This window comes from Nycticebus coucang, chromosome 20 (genome assembly GCF_027406575.1).
Source record: "Nycticebus coucang isolate mNycCou1 chromosome 20, mNycCou1.pri, whole genome shotgun sequence".
Lineage (NCBI taxonomy): Eukaryota > Metazoa > Chordata > Mammalia > Primates > Lorisidae > Nycticebus > Nycticebus coucang.
The window spans coordinates 29,786,160-29,805,943 of record NC_069799.1 but is presented as its reverse complement, the minus strand read 5'-3'; the positions used below and the strand labels follow the sequence as shown (position 1 = coordinate 29,805,943).

At 40.3% G+C, this 19,784-nt stretch overlaps 1 pseudogene; it reads right to left on the bottom strand.

Annotated features, from left to right (window-relative positions):
- Positions 1-3,631: 3,631 nt before the first annotated feature.
- Positions 3,632-18,125, bottom strand: LOC128572549 (cyclin-Y-like; annotated as a pseudogene).
- Positions 18,126-19,784: the final 1,659 nt, after the last annotated feature.

The window sequence follows — 19,784 nt, the reverse complement described above, 5'->3', positions numbered from 1 at the left end:
GATTTAAACCAACTAAAGTTAAAAAAGACAAAGATGGTCACTTCATACTGGTCAAGCAAACAATGCAAGAGGACATTTCAAATACTAAATATTTATATACCTAACTTACACATTCCCAGATTTATGAAACAGACCTTAATTAGTTTGAACAATATGATATCCTACAACATCATAATAACTAAGGACTTAAAAACCCCTTTGAAAGAAGTGGACTGATCCTCTAAATGGAAACTAAATGAAGAAACAAGGGACATAAATGAAACCCTAGAACAATTGCACTTAATAGACATATACAGAAGGTACATCCCAGAGCTAATGAACACACATTCTTCTTCTCAGCCCATAGACCATACTCAAAAATAGATCATATCCTAAGAGACAAATATCCTCAGACCCCAAGGTCTGAAGGAAGAACTCAACTTCAGCAAAATTTTTATTCCCACACGATGGGATAGAAACTAAACAACCTTATGCTGAAGGACAGTTGGCTCAGGAAGATATAAAGCAGGAAATTTGAAAATTCCTGGAACATAACAACAATGAAGTCGCATGCCTAAAACCTGTGGGATACTGCAAAAGCAATTGTAAGAAAAAAATATATCACATTAGATGCCTCTATCCAAGAAAAAGAAAGACAGCACAACAACCTAATGAAGCATCTCAAGAAAATGAAAAAGTAAAAGCAATATAATCTCAAAACTAGCAGAGGAAAATAAATCACCAAAATTAAAGCAGAAAAAATTGAAATTTAAATCAAGAGACTCATTCTGAAAATTAATGAAACATAAAAGTTCTTTAAAAAGGTAAACAAAAATCAATAAACCAATGGCCAGATTAACTAGAAACACAAAAGTAAAATCTTGAATAACCTCAATCAGAAATGAAAAAGAAGGAATAACAACTGATACAACATTGATACAAGAGATTATCTCTGACTACTGCAAAATACTCCATGCCCGTAAATTTGATAATGTGGAGGAAATGTACCAATACCTGAAAACTCACCAGATCCCTAGATTTAACCAGGAAGAATCTCTTGAACAGACCAATACCAAGCACTGAAATTGAAGAAACAATATCAAAACTTCCCACAAAAAAAGCTCTGAACCAGATGGCTTCATAAGAGAATTCTGTCAAACATTCAAAGAAGAGCTTGTACCTATACTGGAGAACCCATTTCAAAACATTGAGAAGGAAGGAACCTTTCCTAACACGTTCTATGAAGCAAACATCACCATAATACCAAAATCAAGAAAGGACCCAACTGAAAAAGAGGACTACAGACCAAGTTCACTAATGAGTATCAAAGCAAAAATACTCAGTAAAATCTTAGCTAATAGATTACAGTTACACAATAAAGAAATTGTGTATCACATTCAAGTAGGCTTCATCTTAGGGATGGTTTAACACATACAAATCCATAAATGTAATTCACCATATCAATAGAAGCAAATACAGAGATTATATCATCCTCCCAATATGTGCAGAAAAGGCATTTGATTAAATTCAGCATCCTTTCCTAATAAGAACACTTAAGAAAATAGGCATAGGTGGCACACTTCTTAAATGGATGAAAGATATCTATGACAACCTCACAACCAATATCTTACTGACTGGAGTAAAAATCAATGCTTTTCCACTTAGAACTAGAACCAGACACGGATCTCCACTATCACCATTACTATTCAACATAGTTTTGGAAAGGGCATCCATATCAGGGCAGAGGAGGTCAAAATCTCTCTCATTGCTGATGATATGATCTTATACTTACAACCATAAGACTCCTAAAAGCAATCAAGAAAAATAGCAATGTCTTGGGATATAAAATTGACATCCATAAAGCAGTAGCCTTCCTGTATGCAAATAACAGCCAGGTTGAGAAGCGAATCAAGTATAAAATTTCCTTCACAATAGCTTCAAAGGAAATGAAATATCTAGGAATATACCTAACAAAAGAGGCAAAGGAACTCTACAAAGAGAATTATGAAGCTCTGAGAAAAGAAATAGTTGAAGTCATTAATAAATGGAAGAACATGCCATGCTCTTGGTGGGAATGAATCAGCATTTTTAAAGTGTCTATACTACCAGGGCAATCTTACAGATTTCATGAAATCACCATTAAAATATGAACAGCATACTTTGAAGAACTTGAAAATAATTATTTAGCTGTATGAAACCAAGAAAAAGTGTATAGTGAAGGCAATCCTTAGTAAGACTTCAGGTATATTGCCCATCCACAGTGATCAAAACAGCATGATATTGGCACAAAACTAGAGACATAGACATATGGAACTAAATAGGAAACCAAGAGATGAAACCAGTCTCTTATAGCTATCTGATTTTTGATAAATCAAACAAATGAATCTCTATTCAACAAACAAATGGTGCTAGGAGAACTGGATTACCACACGTAAAAGACTGAAGCTCGTTTCACCACTTACGAAAATTGACTTCAAGAAGGATGAAAGATTTAAATCTAAGATACGAAATGATAAAGATCCTATAAGAAAATATGGAAAAAGCTTTTTTTTTGCAAGTTGAAATTTTTATTCAATTATTCTGTGAAAAATACCTCAATAAATCCTAAGGAATTTTGTTGTTGTTGTTGTTGTTTTGAGACAGTCTAACTCAATCACCCTTGGTAGAGGGCAAATGGCATCATAGATCACAACAACCTCAAATTCTGGGGCTCAGCTGATATTCTTGCCTCATCCTCCTGCCCAGCTATATTTTTCAGATGGGATCTCACACTTCCTTACACGGGTCTTGAACTCCTAAGTTCAAGTAATCCATGTTCCTTGGATTCCCAGAGTTCTAGGATTATAGGAGTGTGCCACTGCACCTGGCCTTAATTGTAACATTTTCCCCTTGAATGATCTTCCCACAAGAATACCCATCCACCCTTGTTTTTATAAGTTGAGATTTTAAAATAATTAATACAAATACACTAACTTTGATTTAAAGTAAACATACAAAACTTGAGAATAATGGTGCTACAACAATGGATGTTGTAAGTAGAGGAATGAAATAGTCAGGGAGTACAAAGAAATGGCTCTTAATCTATAACCAGAACTCTGGACAAATTCTCACCGAGAGGTTCACTTTTGCCATATATTGTTTCCTTCACCCCATCAAGTCTGACTGATTTTGTAAGTGTAAGTTCAAGTCAGACATACACGCACACACACACACACACACACAAACATAAGAAAATGTTGAGTGAGTTGGTGCCGCAGAGGAAGAAATCTACACGGAAATGTCTGAAAGGGGGGAGGCTATTGCTAGCTCTGGCATACAGCGACCTCAGTTTATTACTTACAAGCTTATATACTCTTAACAACACTAAGTTCTACACGTACACATTCTAATAATAAGACTAATTAGCAGCCAATGGTTTATATGATAAGAGTACAAAGAAGCTATGCAGAGCGACCACAAAAATTTATTCAGCCATTTATCTGAGAAAACAGGTGCATCATGTAACTGAAATGCTCACCAACTTACTTGTTTTCCACTTCCCTTTCAGGACATTCCACAGACAGCCAGACTCTGTTTGCAGAGTCTGCCTCCCATTTGACTGGTTTGCTAATCAACCCGGAGGGTCTTAAAGGAACATCTCTTCATATGGACTCTAAGAAAGCGTCTTTAAACATAAGTCAATGGCACTTGAAGTTACATTGAGGCTACAAGAAAATCAAAGGAAACAGCACCCATATTACGTAGAATTTTTCTCAGAATGAGGGAAAAAGTGATACTTTTGGTTCAGCACTACGGTAAATTCTGCCACTGTTGAAGAAAAACTGTATAAAATAAAGGAGTACAGAAATGTAACAAGCACATCCCATTGCTGAGGAAAAAGCTCAGAAGACAGCTCACAAAACAGCACAGAGAGAAGCAACCAGTACTATTTATTTGAAGGCCTGTGCTTTTGTGGATATAGACTATATTCTCAGCAAAGTATTATTCCAAACAGGATTAAAACAAACCAACAAAAATCTCCCAAATGCCAAAAAATGAGTAAGAAGGAATGCAAATGTCTCACGAAACATACAGACGCAGGGGGTGGTGAAGGCAGCACTGTTTGTAATGTACATCCAACTCTGTCACCTACTCTGTGTCTATCCTTTTCTACTGACCAAGTGAGGGACTTCAGAAATGACTGAGCTAGGTACCACTTTCCCTGCCCTCTCCATGTCTTCTCTTTCCCTTTATTTCCACCTCCAAGATTAGAGTCTGTTTCCTCCTTGAAGAGAAGGAGCTGTTACTAACAGAGGGAAAAGGCAAGAAATAGGGTTTCTGAAATACTGACTTTGTTTTCCTCACAACCTTGCTGAAGCAGTCATCAAGGCAGACTGGCAGAGGTAGGAGTTAAAAAAGAAAATGAAAGGAATAATGATTAAAACAACCCCACCCAAGTCTGTCTTTTCTCAAACTAAAGGAGAAACTTAGGGAGGGTGTGGGCTCCAGTTGGGACCTCCAGCTAGGAGATGACAGCCAGGGACCACCTCAGCAGAGTCAGGTTGTCAGCACTGACTGAGCACTTCCATGTGGATCCCCTCATGTCCTTATTGTTAGGTTATTGCCCCAGAAAAGCAGTTTCCTGCTTTCAACAGACCAAGACTAGTTGTCTCACTCTTAAAGTTACAGCTCCTTTCCAAGCACAGAGAGTTGTCTACTAGACATCTCCTTATCTCCAAGTCACAAAACATACCTCATCTCTGTGTCCCAATTACCCACTGAAAATTTCAAACTTATGCCCTGCCCCTAACAGCTCTTCCCACCAGAGCAGTAACTCCTTATTGGCTATTCTACCGTCCCATCACCATTCTGAGACTTCCCCTAACTGAACCTGTATAAAGGTACACTTTTCTTTCTCTCTCTCTCTGTCTTCTTTCTCCTCTCTCTCTTTTCTCTCCTCCTTGGTGCTGCTCTGCTGCATTCCTTGCCAATAAAGGCCTTTCTCACAAGCCTTGGTGGTCTGTGAGATCTGTGCTGGTTGAGTGCCATCCTTTCATCTGGTGTCAGAAGTGGGATCTAATTGTAGAATGCTCCCAAGGGTAGCTTCCACCCCTTCCATGAGGGTTTTAGCTCCTGGGGGCTTCCTGTCCTCTTCTTACACTCCCAGTGCTCACCAGCACATGGGCTTGTGTTCATCTGCCAAGGCACTCTAAACAGCACTCAACACTGGCCTCATCCAGACTTAGTGAGTACCCCTATGGGAGTGAGTTTTCCCTAATCATGGGCTGGGTTGCTTACATTCCTGGTGATTCACCCATTTCTCAAGGCTTGAGTTTCCTATTCCCATTGACCTTGAGTGGCCTAACCCAGGACTTCCATGCCTCGCACGAAAATTCCTGGCAACAGGTCTCAAACTCTCCTTGGCCTCAAGGGTCTGACACTGCTCTGGGTTATAGTGACGACTGTCCTAGACTGTGTTCTTGTCTTCATGGCCAGCAACAAAGCAGCAGAGATGTCCACCCTTTGTCCAGGCCCTAGTGTGATTCTGCTCACACTTTATTCCTGCAATGAATCGCCATGAGTGCAGGCCATTTGGTCCCACCTGACTTCCCCTTGGGGTGCTTATTGCACCATCTGGTAGAATTGGGATTAGACTTAAAGCCAAAAAAATTAATTAAACTCTCTACCCAGGTTTGGCCACTTTACAAACTAGACAACCAAAGTATCTGGCCAAGCTATGGTTTGTTTGATTTTTCTTTAATTCGAGACTTATATAACTATTGTGAGCACCTTGCCAAATGGAGCGAGGTCCCCTATGTTCAGGGCTTCTCATATCTTAGAACCAAGCCTAATTTATGTTCGAGTGATTCCAAAATTCTTTAACAATGGGTTCTTTTGCTCTATATCCTCCTGAACCAGACTTATTCAACCCAGCAGATGAACCTCTGCCATGCTGGCAAACAGCCACCAGTTCCAGAACCAGAGTAGTTCCTGTCCCACCCCACCATATTCATCTCCTCCCTCAATCACACAATTGCCTCCAACTTCTATCCCTCCTACTTCCCCATCAACCAATCTAAGTTTGTCTCCTACCTCCTCCCCTCCAACTAGCCCTCAGAGTTCTTGCCTGTAGTCTCTCAGTCCACCACTGGCTGCTCCAAAAAACAAACACTTCTTGACCTCTTTACCCCTTTCTTCCTTCATCTCCTCCATATGATGGTCCTACAGTGCCACCGTGTAACAATGTAGACAAATTGCAAGCTAATTCTACTGTGTCCAGTACCCATCCTTCACTTCCCTCTGGTTCCCTCACCTGATCAAATTCCCATCGGTCTTCAGAATTAGAGGGACCTTCAGCTCCCTCTCACTTCCTGCCCCCACTCCACAATGTAACTGGAGTCACTGGTGTAGTTTCTGTTTATGTTCCTTTCCCCATGACTAAACTCACACACCTTAAATTTAGACTAGGTTCCATTACTTCTAATCCTTCTCATTTTACTCAAGAGTTTCAATTTATTACTATGTCCTATCAGTTTACCTGTCATGATATTTTTGTTCTTTTAGCTAATACCCTGACCTCTGACAAGTGAAAACGAGTGTGGGAGAGGGCAAAAGAGGCAGCAGATCAATTTCATATGTCAAACAATGAGCATCCTACAGGTGACACCATGGTCCCTAACTCTTAGCCAAATTGAAATTATAATAATAATGCTGGCAGGAAAAGTAGAGACATTTTTATAACCTGTATTCTTTGCAGATTAAGAGCTTCTACCAAAAAGGCTATCAATTATAATAAATTCCAGGAAGTGATACAAGATAAGTATGAGAATCCTTCAGCTTTCCTCCAACGCCTTACCGAAGCTTTTGTTAAGTACACCAACCTAGATCCTAAAACAATAGATGGGAAAAACGTTCTCATGACTTATTTCTTTAAACAAAGTTATCCCGACATAAAACTTAAGCTAAAGCACTTGGAGCACGGATCCCTGACACTCCAGGTCATGATCTTAGACACAACCTTTAAGGTTTACACTGGGCGAGATGATATTTTCCAAAGAGAAAATAAAAAATCTCAAACCCAAGAGTATCAAATGCTAGCTAAGAACATTACAAAAAGTGTCACTAAGGCCATCATTCCTAACCTGCCTAAGTCATCATGGGCCAAAGAACACTTCATGATTCAACCACCTGAACCATGCAAAAAATGCGGTGAAGAAGGCCACTGGGTATGATGCTGCTAGGGCCATGCCCTCTCTGCAAAAGAAAGGGCCATTGGAAGGCTGACCACCCCTTGGCCCAGAGAGGACATGGAGCCAGCCAACCTGCAACACCTACAGCAGACTTGTTGGGGCTTGCCTCTTCTGAAGACTAACGAGACCCTGGCTTCTCTCATCCAACAAAGATAACCTCTACCAAGCTGAGGGTAACAGTGATGGTGGCAGGTAGAATGATGGCCTTCTTATTAGACACAGGAGCTAGCTGTTCAGTTCTTAAAGAGTTCAGCAGTCCTAGCTCCCAGACACCTTCCTCTATTGTCAGGGTAGAGGGTTTTTCCCACCATCAATGTCAAACTCCTTTTTTACACCATGATTGGCAATTTCTCATTTATACATTCCTTTTTGGTGTTGCCTTCTTGTTCAGTTCCCTTTCTGGGATGTGACATACTTTCCAAATTAGGTACCGTCCTCACTTTTGATGATAAATTAATAAATGCTGGCCCATCTCCTTCTGTCTCACTCTGCATTGTTTTTTCCCAAGCCATCAAAAACTCGTCCCTCTGGCCCATTACACCAGAGCAAGGAAATCCTGAGGTTTGGGATACTAAAACCACCTCAATAGCCTTCTGCTCTCCAGTTCTTATTAAACTAAAAGACCCCTCTATTTTTCCTTCACAATGTCAATATCCACTCCCCCAATCCTATTATACAGGATCTCCTAGAAAAAGGATTTTTGCGACCTGCCCACTCACCATATAATACTCCCATACTAGGGATTAAAAATACTAATGGCACCTATCGCTTAGTACAAGATCTAAGACTCATCAACTCTGCAGTCATTGCTATACACCCAGTAGTCCCTAATCCATACACCCTCCTATCAACCATCCCACCTCGAACCATTTATTTCTCTGTACTAGATCTCAAAGATGCCTTCTTCTCCATTCCCTTACACCCTAATTGCCAAGACCTATTTGTCTTCACATGGACTAATCCTACTTTTCAGACTTCTTCCCAACTTACTTGGACTATACTCCCCCAGCAATTCATAACAGCCCCCACATATTTAGCAATTATCATGAGACCTCCAGTCCTATGATCCCTCTCCTTCAACCTTGGTTCAGTATGTTGATGACCTCCTGCTCTGTAGTCCCACTTTACATGACTCTAAGCAAAACACCTGTTCCCTCCTTAATTTCTTTGCATATAGGGGATATCAGGTCTCTCCCTCAAAGGTTCAATTATTCCAAGAGGAAGTCACTTACCTTAGTTTCCTTTTGTCCCCAGGCTTCAAAACTATTACCATAGACAGAAAAGGCCTTCTTCACGACTTTCCTATACCCACCACAAAATAAGAACTCCTCTCCTTTTTAGGATTAGCTGGATACATCAGAGCATGGATTCCCAACTTTTCTCTCTTAGATGCTCCTTTATATAATGCTATTTGAAGTGACCCTCATGAGCTGCTCCTAACTTCCATTTCCACTTCCTTTAAATCTCTACAGTGTGCTTTATTAGAAGCTCCAGCCATCCACCTTCCTGATCTTTCTTGCCACTTCCTCCTATATGTCATAGAAAACCGTGGGTTTGCTCTTGGCATGCTTGGACATCAACTAGGCCCACCTTTTCTCCAGTTACTTATCTCTCAAAACAGATCACACTGTTCAAGGTTAGGCCCCTTGTCTCAAGGCATTGGCAGCCACAGTTACTTTAATACAAGAATCGAAGAAACTCACTTTTGGTTCCCCTACTACTCTCTTATCCCCTCATTCTCTATCCAATCTTTTGACATACAAAAATCTTCAAACCCTACCACCATGCTGCATTCTTAACCTTCAAATCTCTCTCTTATCTGACCCATAATTATATTTTAACACATGTCCCACACTAAATCCTGCATCCCTCTTGCCTACTCCCTCTAACTCATCACCAACTCACAATTGCCTTCAATCAGTAGACACTCTTCTCTCTTGCTTCTCCAACATATAAGAAGGACCTCTTCCTAATATTGATCTCCTCTGGTTTTCAGATGGCAGTTCTTTTATGTAGGAGGGAACTCGTAGAGTAGGCGATGCAATTGTGTCCTCCAATGAGATCATCAAGGCACACTCTCTTCCATCTTCCACCACTAACCAATGAGCAGAACTAATATCACTAACCAGAGCCTTCACCCTAGCATGAGATAAATTTCTCACTGTCTATACTGATTCTTTTTTTTTTTTTTTTTATTGTTGGGGATTCATTGAGGGTAAATTAAGCCAGTTACACTGATTGCAATTGTTAGGTAAAATCCCTCTTGCAATCATGTCTTGCCCGCATAAAGAGTGACACACACAAGGCCCCACCCCCCTCCCTCCATCCCTTTTTCTTCTTCCCCCCCCATAACCATAATTGTCATTAATTGTCCTCATATCAAGATTGAGTACATAGGATTCATGCTACTCCATTCTTGTGATGCTTTACTAAGAATAATGTCTTCCACTTCCATCCAGGTTAATACGAAGGATGTAAAGTCTCCATTTTTTTTAATGGCTGAATAGTATTCCATGGTATACATATACCACAGTTTGTTAATCCATTCCTGGGTTGGTGGGCATTTACACTGTTTCCACATTTTGGCGATTGTAAATTGAGCTGCAATAAACAGTCTAGTACAAGTGTCCTTATGATAAAAGGATTTTTTTCCTTCTGGGTAGATGCCCAGTAATGGGATTGCAGGATTGAATGGGAGGTCTAGGTTGAGTGCTTTGAGGTTTCTCCATACTTCCTTCCAGAAAGGTTGTACTAGTTTGCAGTCCCACCAGCAGTGTAAAAGTGTTCCCTTCTCTCCACATCAACGCCAGCATCTGCAGTTTTGAGATTTTGTGATGTGGGCCATTCTCACTGGGGTTAGATGATATCTCAGGGTTGTTTTGATTTGTATTTCTCTAATATATAGAGATGATGAACATTTTTTCATGTGTTTGTTAGCCATTCGTCTGTCGTCTTTAGAGAAAGTTCTATTCATGTCTCTTGCCCATTGATATAAGGGATTGTTGGCTTTTTTCATGTGGATTAATTTGAGTTATCTATAGATCCTGGTTATCAAGCTTTTGTCTGATTGAAAATATGCAAATATCCTTTCCCATTGTGTGGGTTGTCTCTTTGCTTTGGTTATTGTCTCCTTAGCTGTACAGAAGCTTTTCAGTTTAATGAAGTCCCATTTGTTTATTTTTGTTGTTGTTGCAATTGCCATGGCAGTCTTCTTCATGAAGTCTTCCCCCAGGCCAATATCTTCCAGTGTTTTTCCTATGCTTTCTTTGAGGATTTTTATTGTTTCATGCCTTAAATTTAAGTCAATTATCCATCTTGAATCACTTTTTGCGAGTGGGGAAAGGTGTGGGTCCAGTTTCAGTCTTTTACATGTAGACATCCAATTCTCCCAACACCATTTATTGAATAGGGAGTCTTTCCCCCAAGGTAAGTTCTTGTTTGGTTTATCGAAGATTAGGTGGTTGTAAGATGTTAGTTTCATTTCTTGGTTTTCAATTCGATTCCAAGTGTCTATGTCTCTGTTTTTGTGCCAGTACCATGCTGTCTTGACCACTATGGCTTTGTAGTACAGACTAAAATCTGGTATGCTGATGCCCCCAGCTTTATTTTTGTTACTAAGAACTGCCTTAGCTATGCGGGTTTTTTCCAGTTCCATACAAAACGCAGAATCATTTTTTCCAAATCTTGAAAGTACGATGTAGGTACTTTGATAGGAATGGCATTGAATAGGTAGATTGCTTTGGGAAGCATAGACATTTTAACAATGTTGATTCTTCCCATCCATGAGCATGGTATGTTCTTCCATTTGTTAATATCCTCTGCTATTTCCTTTCTGAGGAGTTCATAGTTTCCTTTATAGAGGTCCTTCACCTCCTTCGTTAGGTATATTCCTAGGTATTTCATTTTCTTTGAAACTATGGCGAAGGGAGTTGTGTCCTTAATTAGCTTCTCATCTTGACTGTTATTGGTGTATACAAAGGCTACTGACTTGTGCACATTGATTTTATATCCTGAAACATTACTGTATTTTTTGAAGACTTCTAGGAGTCTTGTGGTTGAGTCTTTGGGGTTCTCTAAGTATAAGATCCTATCGTCAGCAAAGAGGGACAGTTTGACCTCCTCTGCTCCCATTTGGATTCCCTTTATTTCCCTGTCTTGCCTAATTGTATTGGCTAGAACTTCCAGCACTATGTTGAATAGTAAAGGTGACAGAGGACAACCTTGTCTGGTTCCAGTTCTAAGAGGAAAAGCTTTCAGTTTTACTCCATTCAGTAAAATATTGGCTGTGGGTTTGTCATAGATAGCTTCAATCAGTTTTAGAAATGTGCCACCTATGCCTATACTCTTCAGTGTTCTAATTAGAAAAGGATGCTGGATTTTATCAAATGCTTTTTCTGCATCTATTGAGAGGATCATGTGATCTTTATTTTTGCCTCTGTTAATATGGTGGATAACGTTTATGGACTTGCGTATGTTAAACCAGCCTTGCATCCCTGGGATGAAGCCTACTTGATCATGATGAATGACTTTTTTGATGATAAGCTGTAATCTATTGGCTAGGATTTTGTTGAGAAGTTTTGCATCTATATTCATGAGTGAGATTGGTCTGACATTCTCCTTTTTGTTTGGGTCTTTTCCTGGTTTTGGTATCAGGGTGATGTTTGCTTCATAGAATGTGTTGGGGAAGATTCCTTCTTCCTCAGTTTTTTGGAATAATTTCTGCAGTACAGGAATAAGCTCTTCCTTGAAGGTTTGATAGAATTCTGGAGTAAAGCCATCTGGACCAGGGCATTTTTTAGTTGGAAGATTTTTTATTGTTTCTTTGATCTCAGTGCTTGAAATTGGTCTGTTCAGGAGGACTATATCTTCCTGGCTGAGTCTAGGGAGAGGGTGTGATTCCAAATATTGATCCATTTCCTTCACATTGTCAAATTTCTGGGCATAGAGTTTCTGGTAGTATTCAGAGATGATCTCTTGTATCTCTGTGGGATCAGTTGTTATTTCCCCTTTATTGTTTCTGATTGAGGTTACTAGAGATTTTACTTTTCTATTTCTAGTTAGTCTGGCCAATGGTTTATCTATTTTATTTATTTTTTCAAAAAACCAACTCCTTGTTTCGTTAATTTTCTGAATGATTCTTTTGTTTTCAATTTCATTGATCTCTGATTTGATTTTGGATATTTCTTTTCTTCTACTGAGTTTAGGCTTAGATTGTTCTTCTTTTTCCAATTCCATAAGATCTCTTGTGAGATTGTTGATGTGCTCTCTTTCTGTTTTTCGAATGTAGGCATCTAAAGCGATGAATTTTCCTCTCAAAACTGCTTTTGCAGCATCCCACAGGTTTTGGTAGCTTGTGTCTTCATTGTTGTTATGCTCAAGGAAGTTAATGATTTCCTGTTTTATTTCTTCCTGCACCCATCTGTTATTCAACAGAAGATTGTTTAATTTCCATGCCTTTGGGTGGGGTTGAGCATTTTTGTTAGAGTTGAGTTCCACCTTTAGTGCCTTATGGTCTGAAAAGATACAAGGTAAAATTTCAATTCTTTTGATTCTGTTGATATTTGTTTTGTGTCCCAGGATATGATCAATTTTGGAGAATGTTCCATGGGGTGATGAGAAGAATGTATATTCTTTATCTTTGGGGTGGAGTGTTCTATATGCGTCTATCAAGCATAGTTGTTCTAGCGTCTCATTTAAATCTCTTACGTCTTTGTTTAATTTCTGTTTAGAGGATCTGTCCAGCTCTGTAAGAGGTGTGTTAAAGTCCCCTGTTATGATGGTATTATCAGATATCATATTGCTCAGACTGAGTAAGGTCTGCTTCAAGAATCTGGGAGCATTTAAATTGGGTGCATAAATATTTAGAATTGAAATGTCTTCTTGTTGTAGTTTTCCCTTGACCAATATAAAGTGACAATCTTTGTCTTTTTTGACTTTAGTTGCTTTAAATCCACATGTATCTGAAAATAAGATTGCAACTCCTCTTTTCTTCTGAATTCCATTTGCCTGAAAAATTGTCTTCCAACCCTTGACTCGGAGCTTTAATTTGTCTTTTGAAGCCAGGTGTGTTTCTTGCAGACAGCAAATGGATGGCTTGTGTTTTTTAATCCAGTCAGCCAATCTATGTCTCTTCAGTGGGGAATTCAAGCCATTAACATTTATGGAGATAATTGATAAGTGTGGTAGTATTCTATTCGTCTTATTTGGTGAGAGTCCATTGCTTATTTTTATCTTTTGCATCAGTGTGGAGGTTAGGTTCTGTCCTTTGATTTCTGAGTTCTTACTTTGCTGCTGATCCATTGTGGTGGTCAGTGTGCAGAACAGGTTGAAGTATTTCCTGTAGAGCTGGTCTTGTTGTGGCAAATTTCCTCAATGTTTGTATATCCGTAAATGATTTGATTTCTCCATCAATTTTGAAGCTTAGCTTAGCAGGGTACAGAATTCTGGGCTGAAAATTGTTCTGTTTAAGTAGATGAAAGGTAGATGACCATTGTCTTCTTGCTTGGAAAGTTTCATTAGAGAAGTCTGCGGTCACTCTGATGGATTTGCCCCTGTAGGTCAACTGGCGCTTACTCCTGGCAGCTTGCAGAATCTTTTCTTTTGTCTTGACTTTGGACAGGTTCATCACAATGTGTCTTGGAGAAGCTCGGTTAGAGTTGAGGCGACCTGGGGTCCGATATCCCTCTGAAAGCAGTGTGTCAGAATCTTTGGTGATGTTTGGGAAATTTTCTTTTATAATATTCTCTAGTATGGCTTCCATTCCTCTGGAGCATTCTTCTTCCCCTTCTGGAATTCCTATAACTCGTATGTTGGAACGCTTCATAAAGTCCCATAATTCTGACAGTGAACGTTCTGCTTTCTCTCTCTTCTTTTCTGCCTCTTTTACTATCTGAGTTATCTCAAAAACTTTGTCTTCTACCTCTGAAATTCTTTCTTCTGCATGGTCTAACCTGTTGCTGATACTTTCCATTGCATCTTTAAGTTCCCTGATTGACTGTTTCATTTCCTTCAGCTCTGCTATATCCTTTTTATATTCTTCATATCGTTCATCTCTGATTTGATTCTGTTTTTTCATTTGCTTTTGGTTATTTTCCACTTTATTAGCAGTTTCCTTCATTGTTTACATCATTTCTTTCATTGTTTTCAACATGTGTATTATAAATTCCCTTTCTGTCATTCCTAACATTTCTGTATAGGTGGAATCCTCTGCAGTAGCTACCTCATGGTCCCTTGCCGGGGTTGTTCTGGACTGGCTCTTCATGTTGCCTGGAGTTTTCTGCTGATTCTTCATCATGAGTGATTTCTTTTATGTGTTTCCTTGCCCTAATTTTCCTTTCACTTCCTCTTGCTCTTTAAGTTCTTGTGCCTGTGGAAGTTGTGGGCGGGTTTAGACGGATTGAACACACACGACCACTTCCCAGTTTTCCACTGTTTTAGTCCTCCTCTTGGGGTTCAGAAGTCTCTCACTGACTCCCTGTATCCTCTTAGGAGTGATGATAGGCAGTTCCCACCAGCCAGAGATGCCTGGAGTCCTATCTCCCCAGACTCACGGTGCCCAGATTCAAGGAAGCTGTTACTCGGCTGCCATCTTGCTCCGCCTCCACTGTCTATACTGATTCTAAGTATGCATTCCACATATTATTATCCCATGCACCTATATGGAAAGAGTGAGGCTTATGTAACACCAAAGGTAACCCTATTCTTAACTCTCACTTTACTGTCAAACTACTAGAAGCTTCTAAATTGCCTAAGGCTATAGACATTGTCCATTGCCGTTCACATCAATCTAACCACTCGCCCATATCAAAGGGTAACAACCAAGCCAACCCTGCAGCACATGCAGCTGCTTTCCAACACTCATCTCCTGACAACTCCTCTCACCTCCTACTTATTTCTGCTCCTATTGCTGCTACAGTAAAGGAAACAAATCAACCTCCCACTCGTGACCTCCTCATCTATCTCCACAAGTTGTCTCACCCTAACTCTCAGACTTTACTACAATTTCTCAAAGCTATCTTTCCTCTCTCACAGATAGATTCAGAATTTCTAAATCAACTTACATCATCATATGAGATCTGCCAGTGCTCCAACCCACAAACAAAGTCTTGCCTCCCACACTGTCCAACTCACCAGGCTAGGGGACTTCTTCCTAGAACAGACTGGCAACTTGATTTCACACAAATGCCTAAGATCAAACGTTATAAATATCTCTTAGTATTAGTAGATACCTTCTCAGATTTGATTGAAGCCTTTCCTACTACAAACACGAGGGCTACCACTGTTGCCTCTATTATACTCAAAGACATTATTCCCCACTTTGGGATCCCCTGTTCTTTACAGTCTGACAATGGACCTGAACTCACCTCCACCATTTCTCAAACCTTAACCAAAGCCTTAGGCATCCCATGGCACTTCCATATTCCTTTCCATCCTCAGTCTTCAGGGAAAGTTGAAAGGTCTAACAGATCCCTAAAATCTACCTTAACCAAACTTTCGCTCGAACTTCACTTAGACTGGGTCACTCTTCTACCTCTAGAACTTCTACACCTACATTCCCTGCCAAAGAAACTTTCCAATCTCTCTCCTTTTGAGTTAATATTTGATAGACCTTTTCTTCCTCCAAAATTTACACCATCAGATACCCCTTATCTCTCTCAATCTTGTCCTCTCTTCTTCAGTAAGTCTGATCACTCCAGGAAAGCCTTGAACTCCAAAGAAACAATGTGAATCAGAATCATCAGACTTCTCCTCTTGGTTCACTCCAAACCCACTCTGAGTTGCACTTCTACCTTTCCTCATACCTATAGTTGTCATCCTTGGGCTGGTGGCTGTGACTCCATGCATAACTCATTTTATTCAAACTCAACTCTTAACGTTGTCTCAACAGGTAACTACTCAGTTGATGTTCCAAAACTACACCCCAGATACAACTCCCAACATACAACAAAAAGAAACTATTCTTCATGAATGGACTACACTCTATTCCAGGCCACAAAACTTTCCTGAACACGACTTCTAAACAGCCACCACTAAAAGGGCAGTCTAAAAGCAAAAACTTACATCCTCCAGTGAAAAAGATCATAATCACCCTCTAGTTGGCCAATTGAAACAAGCACCTCTCAGCAGGAAGAAGCTACAGAAGAAAGACCTCCATGTCCCCTATCCCAAAGCCAACCTCCTATTTTTAGCATATCGAGAAAGGAAGAATGTTAGGTAATTGCCCCAGAAAATCCCCTTCCTGCTTTCAACAGACCAAGACTGTCTCACTCTTAAAGTTACAGCTCCTTTCCAAGCACAGGGAGTTACCTACTAGACATCTCCTTATCTCCCAGTCACAAAACTTACCTCATCTCCCTGTCCCAATTACCTGCTGAAAATTTCAAACCAGGGCCTGCCCCAATGGCTCTTTTCACCAGAGCAGTAACTCCTTATTGGCTATTCTACTGTCCCATCACCATTCTGAGACTTTCCCTAATGAACCTATGTAAAGGTACACTTTTCTTTTGCGCTCTCTCTCTCTCTCTCTGTCTCTCCCTCTCTCTCCTATCTCTCCTCTCTCTCCTCCCTCTCTCTCCTCTCCTCCTTGGTGCTGCTCTGCAGCATTCCTTGCCAATGAAGACCTTTCATACAAGCCTTGGTGGTCTGTGAGATCTCTGCTGGTCAAGTACTGCCCTTTCACTTGTACTTGTCCCCATAAGAGGTGAGAGACATCCTTGAGCTTGTGTGCCCTCTCCCTGCTCAGGGGCTACAGAAGGAAACTCAGGTTGTTTTCTTCTACTAGAGAAGAAAGATCAAGGTAATACTTGACATAGATATTGGAAGGAACATTGATTTTGAACTGGAGGAGTTCTAGGAACTGTCACTCTAGTTCATTCATGTCCTCCAAGGTGATGTCTTTTAGGATCTGGCAGTAATCCAAATTGCACATTTCTTGGTTATCTCACACCTTGGAGGCCAGCAGGGTTGCCTCTAAAATGATGCGTTTCCAGTTGGCTGGACATATGTCTATCACTCAGGAAGTTAACAGACTTTCAGGGTATACCAGGGTGACAATGGCACATTCAGCTGTCAGCTGAGCATCCCTGAATAATGTCTGAACACACTGATAAATCAGCTTCTCCTCTGGGTTGCGTTTGTCATAATCTGGTGGCATTCTGGATGTTGAAAGAGGGTGAGGGTTTTCATCAAAAATATCTAAGAGCATCCTTCCATCTGGTCCCTGCTTTTGATGTGATAATATATTGCAAAGTGCTACTCATTTAACTGTATACTTGAGATTTGACTAATATGATACTGACTGACTCTGCTATCATCTAGGAACATACTGGAGCAGGAGTTGTAACTCCTTGCTATTTGTCCTGGAGTACAATGATCAATGCAGTCACTTGTGTTTTTCTCCCATGTCCTTACAGATTTACTGAGGAATATTGTGCTAGTCCAAGGATGATCTGAAGGATTGAATTTCATATTCAAATTGCCCATGTTGCAGGTGCTTCAGGTTGCTGGTGCTATGGTCACAGCTCAGGTCCATGTCAGGCCAGAAGGACTTCAGCCAGGAGTGGGCATTCCTCCGGAGCTTGGGACTGGACAACAGGCAGCAGAAGGTAGTGTTCCCCACTTTAGGCGCCCCCCCCACTCCTCTTGCTGGCCAGCGTGAGGGGTACAGATTCTTGCTTGCCTGCCACCGCTGGAGGGGGTGGAAGCTGCTGCCACTAACTGGTCAACAGCTTTGACAGAGGCAGGACCTCACTATGGTTGCTGATAGCGAAGAGCCGGCCCCAACCCTGACTCCTCAGCCTACCCACGGGCTGCCCCACCTGCGGCAGACAAGTGCTGGATCTGTGAGACTGAAGCTGCCATGCCTACCTCACTGGGCATGGCTGTGGCTGGTGGAGCAGCACAGCCCCGGCCCCCCATCCTGGCAGGCCCTAGGTTTTCCGCCAACACTGCAGCTTCGCCAAGAGGTTGCAGTTTAAGTGGGGAACTGTATGGGGATGGGTGGAGGTTTAGAGGAGGAGCCGTTCCTTAAAAACTCTTGAGGATGTCCTGGGGAAAGATTTTTTGAAGACTTGAGTGGTAATCACAGAAAGAAGAAAAACAAATAAATGGGACTCAATTAAGCTGAAAAGTTTCTGTGCACTTAAGGACACAACAATTAAAGCAAATAGACAACCTTCAGAATGGGAAAAGATATTTGCATGTTATGAATCTGACAAAGGCTTGATACTTCTAATCTATAGAAAGCTCAAATTAACAAAAAAAGACCAAACAATCCCATCTATCACTGAGCAAGAGACATGAACAGAACCTTCTCTGATGAAGATAGATAAATGGCTAACAAACATTTGAAAAAATGCTCATCGTCCCTTATTGTCAGACAAAATGCAAATCAAGCCCCCACCCCGAGTTATCACCTAAGACCAGAAAGATTAGCCCACATCATAAAGTCTCAAAGCTGCAGATGCTGCCATGGATGTGGAGAGAAGTAAACACTTTTCCTCTATTGGTGGGACTACAAACTAATAGAGCCTCTTTGAAAGAAAGTATGGAGAACCCTCAAAAAACTCAAAATAGACCTTCCATTTCATCCTGAAATCCCATTACTAGGCATCTACCCAGAAGAAACAGAAATAATTTTATCATAAGTATGCTTGAACTAGATTATTTATTGCAGCTCAATTGACAATTACTGAGATGTTGCAACAGCCTAAATGCCCATCAACTCAAGAATGGATTAATAAACGGTAGTGTTTGTACACCATGGAATACTATTCAGCTATAAAAAGATGGAGACTTTATATCTTTTGTATTTATGTGGGTGGAGTTCAAACAATTTCTTCTTAGTAAAGTATCACAAGAATGGAAAAGCAAGTATCCAATGTACTCAATATTAAAAGGAAGCTAGTAGACACACCCACAGAAGAGAAAAACTCAATTCAATGCAAAATGGGGTCGGGGGAATGAGGAAGGAGAGAGGGGACAAGGGAGGTAGATGGGTGTGCTCCCACTTAATGGGCATAGTATGAGGGTATATGGCAGGACACAACTAAAACAGGGACTCTTCCTTACAAATACAAACATTGTAATGTAATTGTACCCACATGGTAATCTGCAATAACAATGAATAAAATAGAATACAAGCACCCAATTTGTTAAGTACCGGTATGGTGAAGTGCACCTTAAAGGTTATTCTTTAATACCTTTCCTTTCAAGGTAGTTTCATTTACAGACATGAATTTTTTACTCTTCCTTCCTCTGCCCAACTATTATTCTTTCCCATTTTTTATCAAATGAACTCTATGATTCTGTAAAATTTTTCTTACGTGCCCCATGGACCAGGCTCCATTTTTACGGGAAGATTTTAGGAGTCACTAAAATTTAAATATAAACATAGTTCAAAGTGCATAGCACTAAATCCATATATTAGAAAAAGAAGAAAGAGAGAAATCAGTAACTTATACTGCTTCTGTAGGAAATTGGAAAAGAGCAAATTGGTTTTACCATGTAAGCAGAAAAAAGGAAAAAATGGAGCAGAAATTAATCAAATAGAAAATTTTAAAAATTAATAAAACCAAA